At 58.0% G+C, this 18693-nt stretch overlaps 1 pseudogene; it reads left to right on the top strand.

The window, feature by feature from the left end:
• Positions 1-18693, top strand: part of LOC121272953 — a 126082-nt pseudogene that overhangs the window by 80545 nt on the left and 26844 nt on the right.

The following is an 18693-nucleotide window of genomic DNA, read 5'->3' as shown; positions in this document are numbered from 1 at the left end:
CTCACCATATCCCTCAACACCGTACTCCCACTCCCTCCCCACACCCCTCAACACCGTACTCCCACTCCCTCCCCATACCCCTCAACACCGTACTCCCACTCCCTCCACATTCCCCTCAACACCGTACTCCCGCTCCCTCCCCATATCCCTCAGCATTTTACTTCCACTCCCTCCCCATAGAACCTCAAAACCTTACTCCCGCTCCCTCCCCATTCCCCTAAACACCGTACTCGCACTCCGTCCCCAGACCCCTCAACACCGTACTCCCGCTTTCTCCCCATATCCCTCAACACGGAACTCCCACTCCCTCCCCATACCCCTCAACACCGTACTCCCGCTCTCTCTCCATTCCCCTCATCACCGTACTCCCCCTCCCTCCCCATACCCCTCAACATCGTACACCCAATCCCTCCCCATACCGCTCAACAACGTACTCCCACACTCTCCCCATACCCCTCAACACTGTACTCCCACTCCCTCCCCATACCCCTCAAAACCGTACACCTGCTCCCTCCCCATACCACTCAACACCGTACCCCCACTCCCTTCCCATACCCCTCAACACCGTACTCCCACTCCCTCCCCATTCCCTTCAACACCTTACTCCCACTCTTCCCCATACCCCCCAACACCGTACTCCCGCTCTCTCCCCATACCCCTCAAGACCGTACTCCTGCTCCCTCCCCATACCCTTCAACACCGTATTCCCACTACCTCTCCATTAACCTCAACACCGTAATCCAACGCCCTCCCCATAACCCTCAACACTGTACACCCACACTCTCCCCATACCCCTCAACACCGTACCCCCACTCCCTCCCCATACCCCTCAACACCGTACTCCCACTCCCTCCCCATTCCCTTCAACACCTTACACCCACTCTCTCCCCATACCTCTCAACACAATACTCCCGCTCTCTCCCCATACAACTCAAAACCGTACTCCCGCTCCCTCCTCATACCCATCAACATCATACCCCCGCTCTCTCCCCATACCCCTCAACACCGTACACCGGCTCCCTCCCCATGCCCTTCAACACCGTATTCCCACTACCTCTCCATTAACCTCAACACCGTAATCCAACACCCTCCCCATAACCCTCAACACTGTACACCCACACTCTCCCCATACCCCTCAACACCGTACTCCCACTCCCTCCCCATTCAACTCAACACCGTAATCGCACTCCCTCCCCATACCCCTCAACACCGTACTCCCACTGTCTCCCCATACCCCTCAACACCGTATTCCCACTCCCTCCCCATACCCCTCAACACCGTACTCCCACTCTCTCCCCATACCCCTCAACACCGTACCCCCACTCCCTCCCCATTCAACTCAACACCGTAATCGCACTCCCTCCCCATACCTCTCAACACCGTGCTCCCACTCTCTCCCCATACCCCTCAACACCGTACTCCCACTCCCTCCGGATACCCCTCAACACCGTACTCCCACTCTCTCCCCATACCCCTCAACACCGTATTCCCACTCCCTCCACATACCCCTCAACACCGTACACCCAATCCCTCCCCATACCCCTCAACACCGTACTCCCACACCCTCCCCATACCCCTCAACACTGTGCTCCCGCACTCTCTCCATTCCCCTCAACACCGTACCCCCACTCCCTCCCCATACCCCTCAACACCGTACTCCCACTCCCTCCCCACAACCCTCAACACCGTACTCCCACTCCCTCCCCATACCCCTCAACACCGTACTCCCACTCCCTCCCCATACCCCTCAACACCTTACTCCCGCTCCCTCCACATATCCCTCAACACCGTACTCCCACTCCCTCCCCATACCCCTCAACACCGTACTCCCGCTCCCTCCCCATATCCCTCAACACTGTACTCCCGCTCCCTCTCCATTCCCCTCAACATTGTACTCCCACTCCCTCCCCATAGCCCTCAACACCGAACTCGCACTCCCTCCCCATACCTCTCAACACCGTACTCCCGCTCCCTTCCCACACCCCTCAACACTGTACTCCCACTCTCTCCCCATACCGCTCAACACCGTACTCCCACTCCCTCCCCATAAACCCTCAACGCCGTACACCCACTCCCTCCCCATACCCCTCAACACCGTACTCCCACACTCTGCCCATACCCCTCAACACCGCACTCCCACTCTCTCCCCATACCCCTGAACACAGTACTCCCTCTCTCTCCCCATATCCCTCAACACCGTACTCCCGCACCCTCCTCATACCCCTCAACACGGTACTCCCGCTCCCTCCCCATTCCCCTCAACACTGTACTCCCACTCCCTCCCCATACCCCTCAACACCGTACACCCGCTCCCTCCCCGCACCCCTCAACACCGTACTCCCGCTCCCTCCCCATATCCCACAACACCGTACGCCCACTCCCTCCCCATACCCCTCAACACCGTACTCCTGCTCTCTCCCCATATTCCTCAACACCGTACACCCACTCCCTCCCCATACCCCTCAACACCATACTCCCACTCACTCCCCATTCCCCTCAACACCGTACTCCCACTCCCTCCCCATCCCCCTCTGCACCATACTTCACTCCCTCACCACACCCCTCAACACCGTACTCCCGCTCTCTCTCAATTCCCCTCAACACAGTACACCCACTCCCTCCCCATACCCCTCAAAACCGTACACCTGCTCCCTCCCCATACCCCTCAACACCGTACACCCACACACTCCCCATACCCCTCAACACTGTACTCCCACACTCTACCCATACCACTCAACACCGTACTCCCACTCTCTCCCCATACCCCTCTACACCGTACGCCCACTCCCTCCCCATACCCTTCAACACCGTAACACCGTAATCCCACTCCCTCCCCATTCCCCTCTACACCGTACTCCCGCTCTCTCTCAATTCCCCTCAACACAGTATACCCACTCCCTCCCCATACCCCTCAAAACCGTACACCTGCTCCCTCCCCATACCCCTCAACACCGTACACACACTCTCTCCCCATACCCCTCAACACCCTACTCCCACTGCCTCCCCATACCCCTCAATACCGTACCACCACTCCCTCCCCGTACCCCTCAACACCGTACTCCCACTCCCTCCCCATACCCCTCAACAACGTACTCCTGCCCCCTCCCCATACCCCTCAACACCGTACTCCTGCTCCCTCCCCATTCCCCTCAACACTGTACTCCCACTCCCTCCCCATACCCCTCAACACCGTACTCCTGCTCCCTCCCCATTCCCCTCAACACTGTACTCCCACTCCCTCCCCATACCCCTCAACACCGTACTCCCACTCCCTCCCTATACCCCTCAACACCGTACTCCCACACTCTCACCATACCCCTAAACACTGCACTCCCACTCTCTCCCCATACCCCTGAACACAGTACTCCCGCTCTCTCCCCATATCCATCAACACCGTACTCCCACTCCCTCGCCATACTCCTCAACACCGTACTCCCACTCCCTCCCTATACCCCTCAACACCATACTCCTGCTCCCTCCCCATACCCCTCAACACCGTACTCCCGCTCCCTCCCCATACCCGTCAAAACCGTACTCCTGCTCCCTCCCCATAGCCCTCAACACCGTACTCCCACTCTCTCCCCATACCCCTCAACACCGTATTCCCACTCCCTCCCCATACCCCTCAACACCGTACACCCACTCCCTCCCCATACCACTCAACACCGTACTCCCACTCCCTCCCCACACCCCTCAACACCGTACTCCCACTCCCTCCCCATACCCCTCAACACCGTACTCCCAATCCCTCCACATTCACCTCAACACCTTACTCCCGCTCCCTCACCATATCCCTCAACACCGTACTCCCACTCCCTCCCCACCCCCCTCAACACCGTACTCCCACTCCCTCCCCATACCCCTCAACACCGTACTCCCACTCCCTCCCCACACCCCTCAACACCGTACTCCCACTCCCTCCCCATACCCCTCAACACCTTACTCCCAATCCCTCCACATTCACCTCAACACCTTACTCCCGCTCCCTCACCATATCCCTCAACACCGTACTCCCACTCCCTCCCCACACCCCTCAACACCGTACTCCCACTCCCTCCCCATACCCCTCAACACCGTACTCCCACTCCCTCCACATTCCCCTCAACACCGTACTCCCGCTCCCTCCCCATATCCCTCAGCATTTTACTTCCACTCCCTCCCCATAGAACCTCAAAACCTTACTCCCGCTCCCTCCCCATTCCCCTAAACACCGTACTCGCACTCCGTCCCCAGACCCCTCAACACCGTACTCCCGCTTTCTCCCCATATCCCTCAACACGGAACTCCCACTCCCTCCCCATACCCCTCAACACCGTACTCCCGCTCTCTCTCCATTCCCCTCATCACCGTACTCCCCCTCCCTCCCCATACCCCTCAACATCGTACACCCAATCCCTCCCCATACCGCTCAACAACGTACTCCCACACTCTCCCCATACCCCTCAACACTGTACTCCCACTCCCTCCCCATACCCCTCAAAACCGTACACCTGCTCCCTCCCCATACCACTCAACACCGTACCCCCACTCCCTTCCCATACCCCTCAACACCGTACTCCCACTCCCTCCCCATTCCCTTCAACACCTTACTCCCACTCTTCCCCATACCCCCCAACACCGTACTCCCGCTCTCTCCCCATACCCCTCAAGACCGTACTCCTGCTCCCTCCCCATACCCTTCAACACCGTATTCCCACTACCTCTCCATTAACCTCAACACCGTAATCCAACGCCCTCCCCATAACCCTCAACACTGTACACCCACACTCTCCCCATACCCCTCAACACCGTACCCCCACTCCCTCCCCATACCCCTCAACACCGTACTCCCACTCCCTCCCCATTCCCTTCAACACCTTACACCCACTCTCTCCCCATACCTCTCAACACAATACTCCCGCTCTCTCCCCATACAACTCAAAACCGTACTCCCGCTCCCTCCTCATACCCATCAACATCATACCCCCGCTCTCTCCCCATACCCCTCAACACCGTACACCGGCTCCCTCCCCATGCCCTTCAACACCGTATTCCCACTACCTCTCCATTAACCTCAACACCGTAATCCAACACCCTCCCCATAACCCTCAACACTGTACACCCACACTCTCCCCATACCCCTCAACACCGTACTCCCACTCCCTCCCCATTCAACTCAACACCGTAATCGCACTCCCTCCCCATACCCCTCAACACCGTACTCCCACTGTCTCCCCATACCCCTCAACACCGTATTCCCACTCCCTCCCCATACCCCTCAACACCGTACTCCCACTCTCTCCCCATACCCCTCAACACCGTACCCCCACTCCCTCCCCATTCAACTCAACACCGTAATCGCACTCCCTCCCCATACCTCTCAACACCGTGCTCCCACTCTCTCCCCATACCCCTCAACACCGTACTCCCACTCCCTCCGGATACCCCTCAACACCGTACTCCCACTCTCTCCCCATACCCCTCAACACCGTATTCCCACTCCCTCCACATACCCCTCAACACCGTACACCCAATCCCTCCCCATACCCCTCAACACCGTACTCCCACACCCTCCCCATACCCCTCAACACTGTGCTCCCGCACTCTCTCCATTCCCCTCAACACCGTACCCCCACTCCCTCCCCATACCCCTCAACACCGTACTCCCACTCCCTCCCCATTCCCCTCAACACTGTACTCCCACTCCCTCCCCATACCCCTCAACACCGTACACCCGCTCCCTCCCCATTCCCCTCAACACCGTACTCCCACTCCCTCCCCATACCCCTCAACACCGTACTCCCGCTCCCTCCCCATATCCCTCAACACTGTACTCCCGCTCCCTCTCCATTCCCCTCAACATTGTACTCCCACTCCCTCCCCATAGCCCTCAACACCGAACTCGCACTCCCTCCCCATACCTCTCAACACCGTACTCCCACTCCCTCCCCATAAACCCTCAACGCCGTACACCCACTCCCTCCCCATACCCCTCAACACCGTACTCCCACACTCTGCCCATACCCCTCAACACCGCACTCCCACTCTCTCCCCATACCCCTGAACACAGTACTCCCTCTCTCTCCCCATATCCCTCAACACCGTACTCCCGCACCCTCCTCATACCCCTCAACACGGTACTCCCGCTCCCTCCCCATTCCCCTCAACACTGTACTCCCACTCCCTCCCCATACCCCTCAACACCGTACACCCGCTCCCTCCCCGCACCCCTCAACACCGTACTCCCGCTCCCTCCCCATATCCCACAACACCGTACTCCCACTCCCTCCCCATACCCCTCAACACCGTACTCCCACACTCTCCCCATACCCCTCAACACCGTACTCCCACTCCCTCCCCATTCCCCTCAACACCGTACTCCCACTCTCTTCCCATACCCTTCAACACCATACTCCCACCCTCTCCCCATAGCCCTCAACACCGTACACCCACTCCCACCCCATTCCCCTCAACACCGTACCCCCACTCCGTCCCCAAAACCCTCAACAGCGTAGTCCCACACTCTCCCCATACCCCTTAACACCGTACTCCCACTCCCTCCCCATAACCCTCAACACCGTACATCCGCTCCCTCCCCATACCCCTCAACACCGTACTCCTGCTCTCTCCCCATTCCCCTCAACACCGTACACCCACTCTCTATCTATTCCCCTCAAAACCATACTCCCACTCCCTCCCCATACCCCTCAACACCATACTCCCACTCCCTCCCCAAACCCCTCAACACCATACTCCCACTCCCTCCCCAAACCCCTCAACACCGTACTCCAACTCCATCCCCATACCCCTCAACACCGTACTCCCACTCCCTCCCCATACCCCTCAGCACCGTACTCCCACTGTCACCCCCTACCGCTCAACACCGTACTCCCACTCCATCCCCATACCCCTCAACACCGTACTCCCACACTCTCCCCATATCACTCAACACAGCACTCCCACTCTCTCCCCATTCCCCTGAACACAGTATTCCCGCGCTATCCCCATATCCCTCAACACCGTACTCCCGCTCCCTCCTCATACCCCTCAACACCGTACTCCCCCTCCCTCCCCATTCCCATCAACACTGTACTGCCACTCCCTCCCCATACCCCTCCACACCGTACTCCCGCTCTCTCAATTCCCCTCAACAACGTAATCCCACTCCCTCCCCATACCCCTCAACACCGTACTACCACTCCCTCCCCATACCCCTCAACACTGTACTCCCACTCCCTCCCCATACCCCTCAACTCCGTACTCCCATTCCCTCCCCATACCCCTCAACACCGTAATCCCGCTCTCTCTCCATTCCCCTCAACACCGTACCCCCACTCCCTCCCCATACCCCTCAACACCGTACTCCTGCTCCCTCCCCATACCCCGCAACACAGTACTCCCACTCCCACCCCACACCCGTCAACACCGTACTCCCAATCCCTCCCCATACCCCTCAACACCGTACACCCACTCCCTCCCCATAGCCCTCAACACCGTACTCCCACTCCCTCCCCATACCCCTCAACACCGTACTCCCAATCCCTCCCCATACCCCTCAACACCGTACACCCACTCCCTCCCCATAGCCCTCAACACCGTACTCTCACTCCCTCCCCATACCCCTCAACACCGTACTCCCACTCTCTCCCCATACCCCTCAACACGGTACTCCCACTCTCTCCCCATACCCCTCAACACAGTACTCCCGCTTTCTCCCCATATCCCTCAACACCGTACTCCCACTCCCTCCCCATACCCCTCAACACCCTACTCCCACTCTCTCTCCATTCCCCTCATCACCGTACTCCACCTCCCTCCCCATACCCCTCAACATCGTACACCCAATCCCTCCCCATACCCCTCAACAACGTACTCCCACTCTCTCCCCATAGCCCTCAACACCGTATTCCCACTCCTTTTCCATACCCCTCAACACCGTACACCCACTCCCTCCCCATACCCGTCAACAACGTACTCAAACACTCTCCCCATTCCCCTCAACACCGTACTCCCACGCCCTCCCCATACCCCTCAACACCGTACACCTGCTCCCTCCCCATACCACTCAACACCGTACCCCCACTCCCTCACCATACCCCTCAACACCGTACTCCCACTCCCTCCCCATTCCCTTCAACACCTTACTCCCACTCTCTCCCCATACCCCTCAACACCATACTCCCGCTCTCTCCCCATACCCCTCAACACCGTACTCCCGCTCCCTCCCCATACCCTTCAACACCGTATTCCCACTACCTCTCCATTAACCTCAACAACGTAATCCAACGCCCTCCCCATAACCCTCAACACTGTACACCCACACTCTCCCCATACCCCTCAACACCGTACTCCCACTCCCTCCCCATTCAACTCAACACCATAATCGCACTCCCTCCCCATACCACTCAACACCGTACTCCCACTCTCTCCCCATACCCCTCAACACCGTACACCCACTCCCTCCCCATACCCCTCAACACCGTACTCCCTTCCCTCCCCATACCCCTCAACACTGTGCTCCCGCACTCTCTCCATTCCCCTCAACACCGTACCACCACTCCCTCCCCACACCCCTCAACACCGTACTCCCACTCCCTCCCCACACCCCTCAACACAGTACTCCCGCTCCCTCCCCATATCCCTCAACACCATACTCCCACTCCCTCCCCATACCCCTCAACACCGTACTCCCGCTCCCTCCCCATATCCCTCAACACTGTTCTCCCGCTCCCTCTCCATTCCCCTCAACATTGTACTCCCACTCCCTCCCCATAGCCCTCAACACCTTACTCCCGCTCCCTCCCCATTCCCCTCAACATTGTACTCCCACTCCCTCCCCATAGCCCTCAACACCTTACTCCCGCTCCCTCCCCATTCCCCTAAACACTGCACTCGCACTCCCTCCCCATACCCCTCAACACCGTACTCCTGCTCCCTTCCCATACCCCTCAACCCCGTACTCCAACCCTCTCCCCATACCCCTCAACACGGTACTCCCACTCTCTCCCCCTACCCCTCAACACAGTACTCCCGCTTTCTCCCCATATCCCTCAACACGGTGCTCCCACTCCCTCCCCATACCCCTCAACACCATACTCCCGCTCTCTCTCCATTCCCCTCATCACCGTACTCCCACTCCCTCCCCTACCCCTCAACATCTTACACCCAATCCCTCCCCATACCCCTCAACAACGTACTCCCACTCCCTCCCCATACCCCTCAACACCGTACCCCCACTCCCTCCCCATACCCCTCAACACCGTACTCCCACTCCCTCCCCATTCCCTTCAACACCTTACTCCCACTCTCTCCCCATACCTCTCAACACAATACTCCCGCTCTCTCCCCATACATCTCAGAAGCGTACTCCCGCTCCCTCCTCATACCCCTCAACAACGTACTCCCTCTCTCTCCCCATACCCCTCAACACCGTACTCCCGCTCCCTTCCCATAACCTTCAACACCGTATTACCACTACCTATCCATTAACCTCAACGGCGTACTCCAACGCCCTCCCCATAACCCTCAACACTGGACACCCACACTCTCCCCATACCCCTCAACACCGTACTCCCACTCCCTCCCCATTCAACTCAACACCGTAATCGCACTCCCTCCCCATACCCCTCAACACCGTACTCCTGCTCCCTCCCCATACCCCTCAACACCGTACTCCCACTCTCTCCCCATACCCCTCAACACCGTACTCCCACTCCCTCACCATACCCCTCAACACCGTACTCCTGCTCCCTCCCCATACCCCTCAAAACCGTACTCCCACTCTCTCCCCCTACCCCTCAACACAGTACTCCCGCTTTCTCCCCATATCCCTCAACACGGTACTCCCACTACCTCCCCATACCCCTCAACACCGTACTCCCGCTCTCTCTCCATTCCCCTCATCACCGTACTCCCACTCCCTCCCCATACCCCTCAACACCGTACTCCTGTTCCCTCCCCATACCACTCAACACCGTACCCCCACTCCCTCCCCATACCCCTCAACACCGTACTCCCACTCCCTCCCCATTCCCTTCAACACCTTACTCCCACTCTCTCCCCATACCTCTCAACACAATACTCCCGCTCTCTCCCCATACAACTCAAAACCGTAATCCCGCTCCCTCCTCATACCCCTCAACACCGTACTCCCGCTCTCTCCCCATACCCCTCAACACCGTACACCCGCTCCCTCCCCATACCCTTCTACACCGTATTCCCACTACCTCTCCATTAACCTCAACGCCGTACTCCAACGCCCTCCCCATAACCCACAACACTGTACACCCACACTCTCCCCATACCCCTCAACACCGTACTCCCACTCCCTCCCCATACACCTCAACACCGTACTCCCACTCCCTCCCCATACCCCTCAACACCGTACTCCTGCTCCCTCCCCATACCCCTCAACACCGTACTCCTGCTCCCTCCCCATACCCCTCAACACCGTACTCCCGCTCCCTCCCCATATCCCTTGACACTGTACACCCACTCCCTCCCCATTCACCTCAACACAGTTCTCCCACACCCTCCCTGCACCCCTCAACACCGTACTCCCACTCCCTCCCCATACCCATCAACACCATACTCCCACTCCCTCCCCATATCTCTCAACACCGTACTCCCACTCACTCCTCATACTCCTCAACACCGTACTCCCACTCCCTCCCCATACCCCTCAACACCGTACTCCTGCTCCCTCCACATACCTCTCAACACCGTATTCCCACACTCTCCCCATACCCCTCAACACCGTACTCGCACTCCCTCCCCATACCCCTCAAAACGGTACTCCCACTCCCTCCCATAACCCTCAACACCGTACTCCCACTCCCTCTCCATTCCCCTCAACACCGTACTCCCACTCTCTTCCCATACCCTTCAACACCATACTCCCACCCTCTCCCCATAGCCCTCAACACCTTACACCCACTCCCACCGCATTCCCCTCAACACCGTACCTCCACTCCCTCCCCAAAACCCTCAACAGGGTAGTCCCACACTCTCCCCATACCCCTTTGCACCGTACTCCCACTCCCTCCCCATAACCCTCAACACCGTACTTCCGCTCCCTCCCCATACCCCTCAACACCGTACTCCTGCTCTCTCCCCATTCCCCTCAACACCGTACACCCACTCCCTATCTATTCCCCTCAACACCATACTCCCAATCCCTCCACATACCACTCAACACCATACTCCCACTCCCTCCCCATACCCCTCAACACCGTACTCCCACTCCCTCCCCATACCCCTCAACACCGTACTCCCTTTTCCCTCCCCATACCCCTCAACACCGTATTCCCGCTCTCTCCATTCCCCTCAACACCGTACCCCCACTCCCTCCCCATACCACTCAACACCGCACTCCTGCTCCCTCCGCATACCCCGCAACACCGTACTCCCACTCCCTCCCGACACCCGTCAACACCGTACTCCCACTCCCTCCCCATACCTCTCAACACCGTACACCCACTCCGTCCCCATACGCCTCAACACCATACTCCGACTCCATCCCCATTCCCCTCAACACCGTACTCCCACTCTCTCCCCATACCCCTCAACACCGTACCCCCGCTCCCTCCCCATACCCATCAACACTGTACTCATGCTCCCTCCCCATACCCCTCAACACCCGTACTCCAACCCTCACCCCATACCCCTCAATACGGTACTCCCTCTCTCTCCCCATACCCCTCAACACGGTACTCCCACTTTCTCCCCATATCCCTCAGCACCGTACTCAAACTCCCTCCCCATAACCCTCAACACCGTACTCCTGCACCCTCCCCATAACCCTCAACATCGTACACCCTCTTAGTCCCCATACCCCTCAACAACTTACTCCCACACTCTCCCCATACCCCTCAACACCGTACTGCCACTCCCTCCCCATACCCCTCAACACCGTACTCCCACTCACTCCCAATACACCTGAACACCGTACTCCCGCTCCCGCCCCATACCCTTCAACACCGTAATACCACTACCTCCCCATTCGCCTCAACACCGTACTCCCACTCCCTCCCCATACCCCTCAACACCGTACACCCACACTCTCCCCATACCCCACAACACCGTACGCCCACACTCTCCCCATATCCCTCAACACCGTACTCCCACTTCTTCCCCATGCCACTCAACACGATAGTCCGACTCCCTCCCCATTCCCCTCAACACCGTACTCCCACTCTTTCCCCATACCCTTCAATACCGTACTCCCACCCTCTCCCCATACCCCTCAACACCGTATTCCCACTCCCACCCAATTCCCCTCAACACCGTACCCCACTCCTTCCCCATACCCCTCAACACCGTACTCCCACTCCCTCCCCATACCCCTCAACACCGTACTCCCACACTCTCCACATACCCCTCAACACCGTACTCCCACTCCCTCCCCATACCCCTCAACACCGTACTCCCGCTCCCTGCCCATACCCCTCAACACCGTACTCCTGCTCTCTCCCCATTCCCCTCAACACCGTACTCCCACTCCCTACCCATTCCCCTCAACACCATACTCCCACTCCCTCCCCTTACTCCTCAACACCGTACTCCTGCTCCCTCCCAATTCCCCTAAACACCGTACTCCCACTCCCTCCCCATATCCCTCAACACCGTACTTGCGCTCTCTCCCCATACCCCTCAACACCGTACTGCCACTCCCTCCCCATACTCCTCAACACCGTACTCCCGCTCTCTCTCCATTCCCCTCAACACCGTACTCCCACTCCCTCCCCATACCCCTCAACACCGTACTCCTGCTCCTTGCCCCTACCCCTCAACACCGTACTCCCACTCCCTCCCCATACCCCTCAACACCGTACTCCCACATTCTCCCCATACCCCTCAAGACCGTACTCCCACTCCCTCCCCATACCCCTCAACACCGTACTCCCGCTCCCTCCCCATACCCCTCAACACCGTACCCCCACTCCCTCCCCATACCCCTCAACACCGTACTCCCACTCCCTCCCCATACCCTTCAACACCTTACTCCCACTCTCTCCCCATACCCCTCAACAATATACTCCCGCTCTCTCCCCATACCCCTCAACTCCGTACCCCCACTCCCTCCCCATACCCCTCAACACCGTACTCCCACTCCCTCCCCATACCCTTCAACACCTTACTCCCACTCTCTCCCCATACCCCTCAACACAATACTACCACTCTCTTCCCATACCCCTCAACACCGTACTCCCGCTCCCTCCTCATACCCCTCAACACCGTACTCCCGCTCTCTCCCAATACACCTGAACACCGTACTCCCGCTCCCTCCCCATACCCTTCAACAACGTAATACCACTAGCTCCCCATTTGCCTCAACGCCCTACTCCCACTCCTTCCCCATACCCCACAACACCGTACACCCACACTCTCCCCATATCCCTCAACACCGTACTCCCTCTTCTTGCCCATACCGCTCAACACGATAGTCCGACTCCCTCCCCAAACCCCTCAACACCGTACTCCCACTCCCTCCCCATTCCCCTCAACACCGTACTCCCACTGTTTCCCCATACCCTTCAATACCGTACTCCCACCCTCCCCCAATAACCCTCAACTCCGTACTCCCACTCCCACCCGATTCCCCTCAACACCGTACCCCACTCCTTCCCCATACCCCTCAACACCATACTCCCACTCCCTCCCCATACCCCTCAACACCGTACTCCCACACTCTCCACATACCCCTCAACACCGTACTCCCACTCCCTCCCCATACCCCTCAACACCGTACTCTCGCTCCCTGCCCATACCCATCAACACCGTACTCCTGCTCTCTCCCAGTCCCCTCACACCGTACTCCCACTCCCTACCCATTCCCCTCAACACCATACTCCCACTCGCTCCCCATACCCCTCAGCACCGTACTCCCACTCCCTCCCTATACTCCTCAACACCGTACTCCTGCTCCCTCCCAATTCCCCTAAACACCGTAATCCGACTCCCTCCCCATTCCCCACAACACCGTACTCCCAATCTCTCCCCATACCCCTCAACACCGTACTCCCACTCCCTCCCGATAACCCTCAACACCGTATTCCCAATGCCTCCCCATACCCCTCAACACCGTACACCCACTCCCTTCCCATACCCTTCAACACCGTACTCCCACTCTCTCCCCATACCCCTCAAAACCGTACTCCCACTCCCTCCCCATACCCTTCAACACCTTACTCCCACTCTCACACCATACCCCTCAACACAATACTCCCGCTCTCTCCCCATACGCCTCAACACCGTACCCACACTCCCTCCCCATACCCCTCAACACCGTACTCCCACTCCCTCCCCAAACCCTTCAACACCTTACTCCCACTCTCTCCCCATACCCCTCAACAGAATACTCCCGCTCTCTTCCCATACCCCTCAACACCGTACTCCCGCTCCCTCCTCATACCCCTCAACACCGTACTCCCGCTCTCTCCCAATACACCTGAACACCGTACTCCCGCTCCCTCCCCATACCCTTCAACACCGTAATACCACTACCTCCCCATTCGCCTCAACGCCGTACTCCCACTCCCTCCCCATACCCCTCAACACCGTACACCCACACTCTCCCCATAACCCTCAACACCGTACTCCCACACTCTCCCCATACCCCTCAACACCGTACTCCCACACTCTCCCCATACCCCACAACACCGTACGCCCACACTCTCCCCATATCCCTCAACACCGTACTCCCACTTCTTCCCCATACCGCTCAACACGATAGTCCGACTCCCTCCCCATACCCCTCAACACCATACTCCCACTCCCTCCCCATTCCCCTCAACACCGTACTCCCACTCTTTCCCCATACCCTTCAATACCGTACTCCTGCTCTCTCCCCATTCCCCTCAACACCGTACTCCCACTCCCTACCCATTCCCCTCAAAACCATACTCCCACTCGCTCCCCATACCCCTCAACACCGTACTCCCACTCCCTCCCCATACTCCTCAACACCGTACTCCTGCTCCCTCCCAATTCCCCTCAACACCGTACTCCCACTCCCTCCCCATACCCCTCAACACCGTACTCCCGCTCCTTCCCCATTCCCCGCAACACCGTACTCCCACACTCTCCCCATACCCCTCAACACCGTACTCCAGCTCCCTCCCGATAACTCTCAACACCGTATTCCCAATGCCTCCCCATACCCGTCAACACCGTACACCCACTCCCTCCCCATACCCTTCAACACCGTACTCCCACTCTCTCCCCATACCCCTCAACACCGTACTCCCACTCCCTCCCCATACCCCTCAACACTGTACTCCCGCTCTCTCTCCATTCCCCTCAACACCGTACTCCCACTCCCTCCCCATACCCCTCAACACCGTAATCCTGCTCCCTCCCCATACCCAACACCGTACACCCGCTCTCTCCCCATACCCGTCAACACCATACTCTCACTCCCTCCCCATAACCCTCAACACCGTACTCCCACTCCCTCCCCATTCCCCTCAACACTGTACTCCCACACTTTCGCCATACCCCTCAACACCGTACTCCCACACTCTCCCCATACCCCTCAACACCGTACTCCCGCTCCCTCCCCATTCCCCTCAACACTGTACTCCCACACTTTCGCCATTCCCCTCAACACCGTACTCCCACTCCCTCCCCATACCCCTCAACACCGTACTCCTGCTCCCTCCCCATACCCAACACCGTACACCCGCTCCCACCCCATTCCCCCCAACACCGTACACCCACTCCCTCCCCATACCCATTAACACCGTACTCCTGCTCCCTCCCCATACCCCTCAATTCCGTACTCCCACTCCCTCCCCATTCCCCTCAACACCATACTCCCACGCCCTCCCCATACCCCTCAACACCGTTCTCCCAATCCCTCCCCATACCCCTCAACACCATACTCCCACTCCCTCCCCATACCCCTCAACACCATACTCCCACTCCCTCCCCATACCCCTCAACACTGTACTCCCACTCCCTCCCCCTACCCTTCAACACCGTACTCCCACACTCTCCCCATACCCTTCAACACCATACTCCCACTCCCTCCCCATTACCCTCAACACTGTACTCCTGCTCTCTCCCCATACCCCTCAACACCGTACTCCCACTCCCTCCCCTTACCCCTCAACACCGTACCCCCACTCCCTCCCCACACCCCTCAACACCGTTTCCCGCTCCCTCCCCATACCCCTCAACTCTGTACTCCCTCTCCCTCCCCATACCCCGCAACACCGTACCCCCACTCCCTCCCCATACCCCTCAACACCGTAATCCCACTCCCTCCCCATACCCTTCAACACCGTACTCCCACACTCTCCCCATACCCGTCAACACCATACTCTCACTCCCTCCCCATAACCCTCAACACCGTACTCCCACTCCCTCCCCATTCCCCTCAACACTGTACTCCCACACTTTCGCCATACCCCTCAACACCGTACTCCCACACTCTCCCCATACCCCTCAACACCGTACTCCCGCTCCCTCCCCATTCCCCTCAACACTGTACTCCCACACTTTCGCCATACCCCTCAACACCGTACTCCCACTCTCTCCCCATACCCCTCAACACCGTACTCCCACTCCCTCCCCATACCCTTCAACACCGTACTCCTGCTCCCTCCCCATTCCCCTCAACACCGTAGCCCCTCTCCCTCCCCATACCCCTCAACACCGTACTCTCACACTTTCCCCATACCCCTCAACACCGTACTCCTGCTCCCTTCCCATACCCCTCAACACCGTACTCTCACACTTTCCCCATACCCCTCCACACCGTACCCCCGCTCCCTCCCCATACCCCTCAACACCGTACTCCCGCTCCCTCCCCATACCCCTCAACACCGTACTCTCACACTTTCCCCATACCCCTCAACACCGTACACCTGTTCCCTCCCCATACCCCTCAATTCCGTACTCCCACTCCCTCCCCATTCCCCTCAACACCGTACTCCCACGCCCTCCCCATACCCCTCAACACCGTTCTCCCGATCCCTCCCCATACCCTTCAACACCGTACTCCCACACTCTCCCCATACCCTTCAACACCATACTCCCATCCCTCCCCATTTCCCTCAACACTGTACTCCTGCTCTCTCCCCATACCCCTCAACACCGTACTCCCACTCCCTCCCCTTACCCCTCAACACCGTACTCCCACTCCCTCCCCTTACCCCTCAACACCGTACTCCTGCTCCCTCCCCATACCCCTCAACACCGTTTCCCGCTCCCTCCCCATACCCCTCAACTCTGTACTCCCTCTCCCTCCCCATACCCCTCAACTCTGTACTCCCACTCCCTCCCCATACCCTTCAACACCGTACTCCTGCTCCCTCCCCATTCCCGTCAACACCGTACTCCCACACCCTCCCCATTCCCCTCAACTCTGTACTCCTGCTCTCTCCCCATACCCCTCAACACCGTTCTCCCACTCCCTCCCCTTACCCCTCTACACCGTACTCCTGCTCCCTCCCCATACCCCTCAACACCGTTTCCCGCTCCCTCCCCATACCCCTCAACTCTGTACTCCCTCTCCCTCCCCATACCCCTCAACTCTGTACTCCCACTCCCTCCCCATACCCTTCAACACCGTACTCCTGCTCCCTCCCCATTCCCCTCAACACCGTACTGCCAATCCCTCCCCATTTCCAACACCGTACTCCCACTCCCTCCCCATACCACTGAATGCCTTTAGAATCCTGAAATCTATCTATTTCGTTCTTAAATATATTCAGTGACCTGGTCTCCACCGGCCTCTTTGCTAGAGAATTCCACATGTTCCCTACCCTCTGTGTGAAGAAGTTTCTCCTCATCTCAATCCTAAATGGTCTGCCCCTTATCCTGAGACTGTGACCCCTTGTTTTAGGGGTCACCCTCCAGCCAGAGGAAACATCACCCCTTAATCCGGTCTGTCCAGCCCTGTCAGGATTTTATAAGTTTCAATGAGATTCCATCTCATTCTTCTAAACTCCAGTGAATACAGGCCTAGTCGGCCCAATCTCTCCTCATACGACAATCCTGCCACCCCAGGAGTCAGTCTGCTGAATCTTCGCTGCACTCCCTCTATGGCAAGTATATCCTTTCTTAGGTAAGGAGACCAAAACTGCACACAATACTCCAGGTGTGGTCTCCCCAAGGCCCTGTACAGCTGCAGTAAGACGTCCTTGCTCCTGTACTCAAGTCCTCTCGCAATGAAGGCCAACATACCATTTGCCTTCTTAACTGCTTGCTCCTCCTGCATGCTTGCTTTCAGTGATTGGTGTACCAGGACACCCAGGTCCCTTTCTACATCAACATTTCCCAATCTATCATCATTCAGAAATAAATGGGTATGATCTTATTACCAGGACAGAGACAAGGCTGCTGGGTGACCAAGGCTGTGAAGAGAATGTTCAAGGGTATTCGACTTTTAGGGAAGACAGGCAAGAAGGAAATGGAGGTGGGGTAGCGCTGTTACTAAAGGATGAGGTCTTTCCGTTCGTGAGAGAGGATCTTAGATTGGAAGATCAAAATATGGAGTCAGTCTGAGTGGAGCTAAGAAACAGCAAGGGGCAGCAAACATTGGTGGAAGTTGTTTATAGGCCACCAAACAGTCATGGTAACGTAGGGCACCATATGAATCAGGAAATTAGAGGTGCGTGTAACAGGGACAATTCAGTGATCATGGGGCGTTCAATCTACATATAGACTGGGTAAACCAAATTAGTACTAATGCCGTGGAGGACGAAT

This window comes from Carcharodon carcharias, chromosome 37, assembly GCF_017639515.1.
Source record: "Carcharodon carcharias isolate sCarCar2 chromosome 37, sCarCar2.pri, whole genome shotgun sequence".
NCBI lineage: Eukaryota > Metazoa > Chordata > Chondrichthyes > Lamniformes > Lamnidae > Carcharodon > Carcharodon carcharias.
The sequence above is the reverse complement of the archived record's forward strand: the minus strand, read 5'-3'. Positions and strand labels throughout refer to the sequence as shown.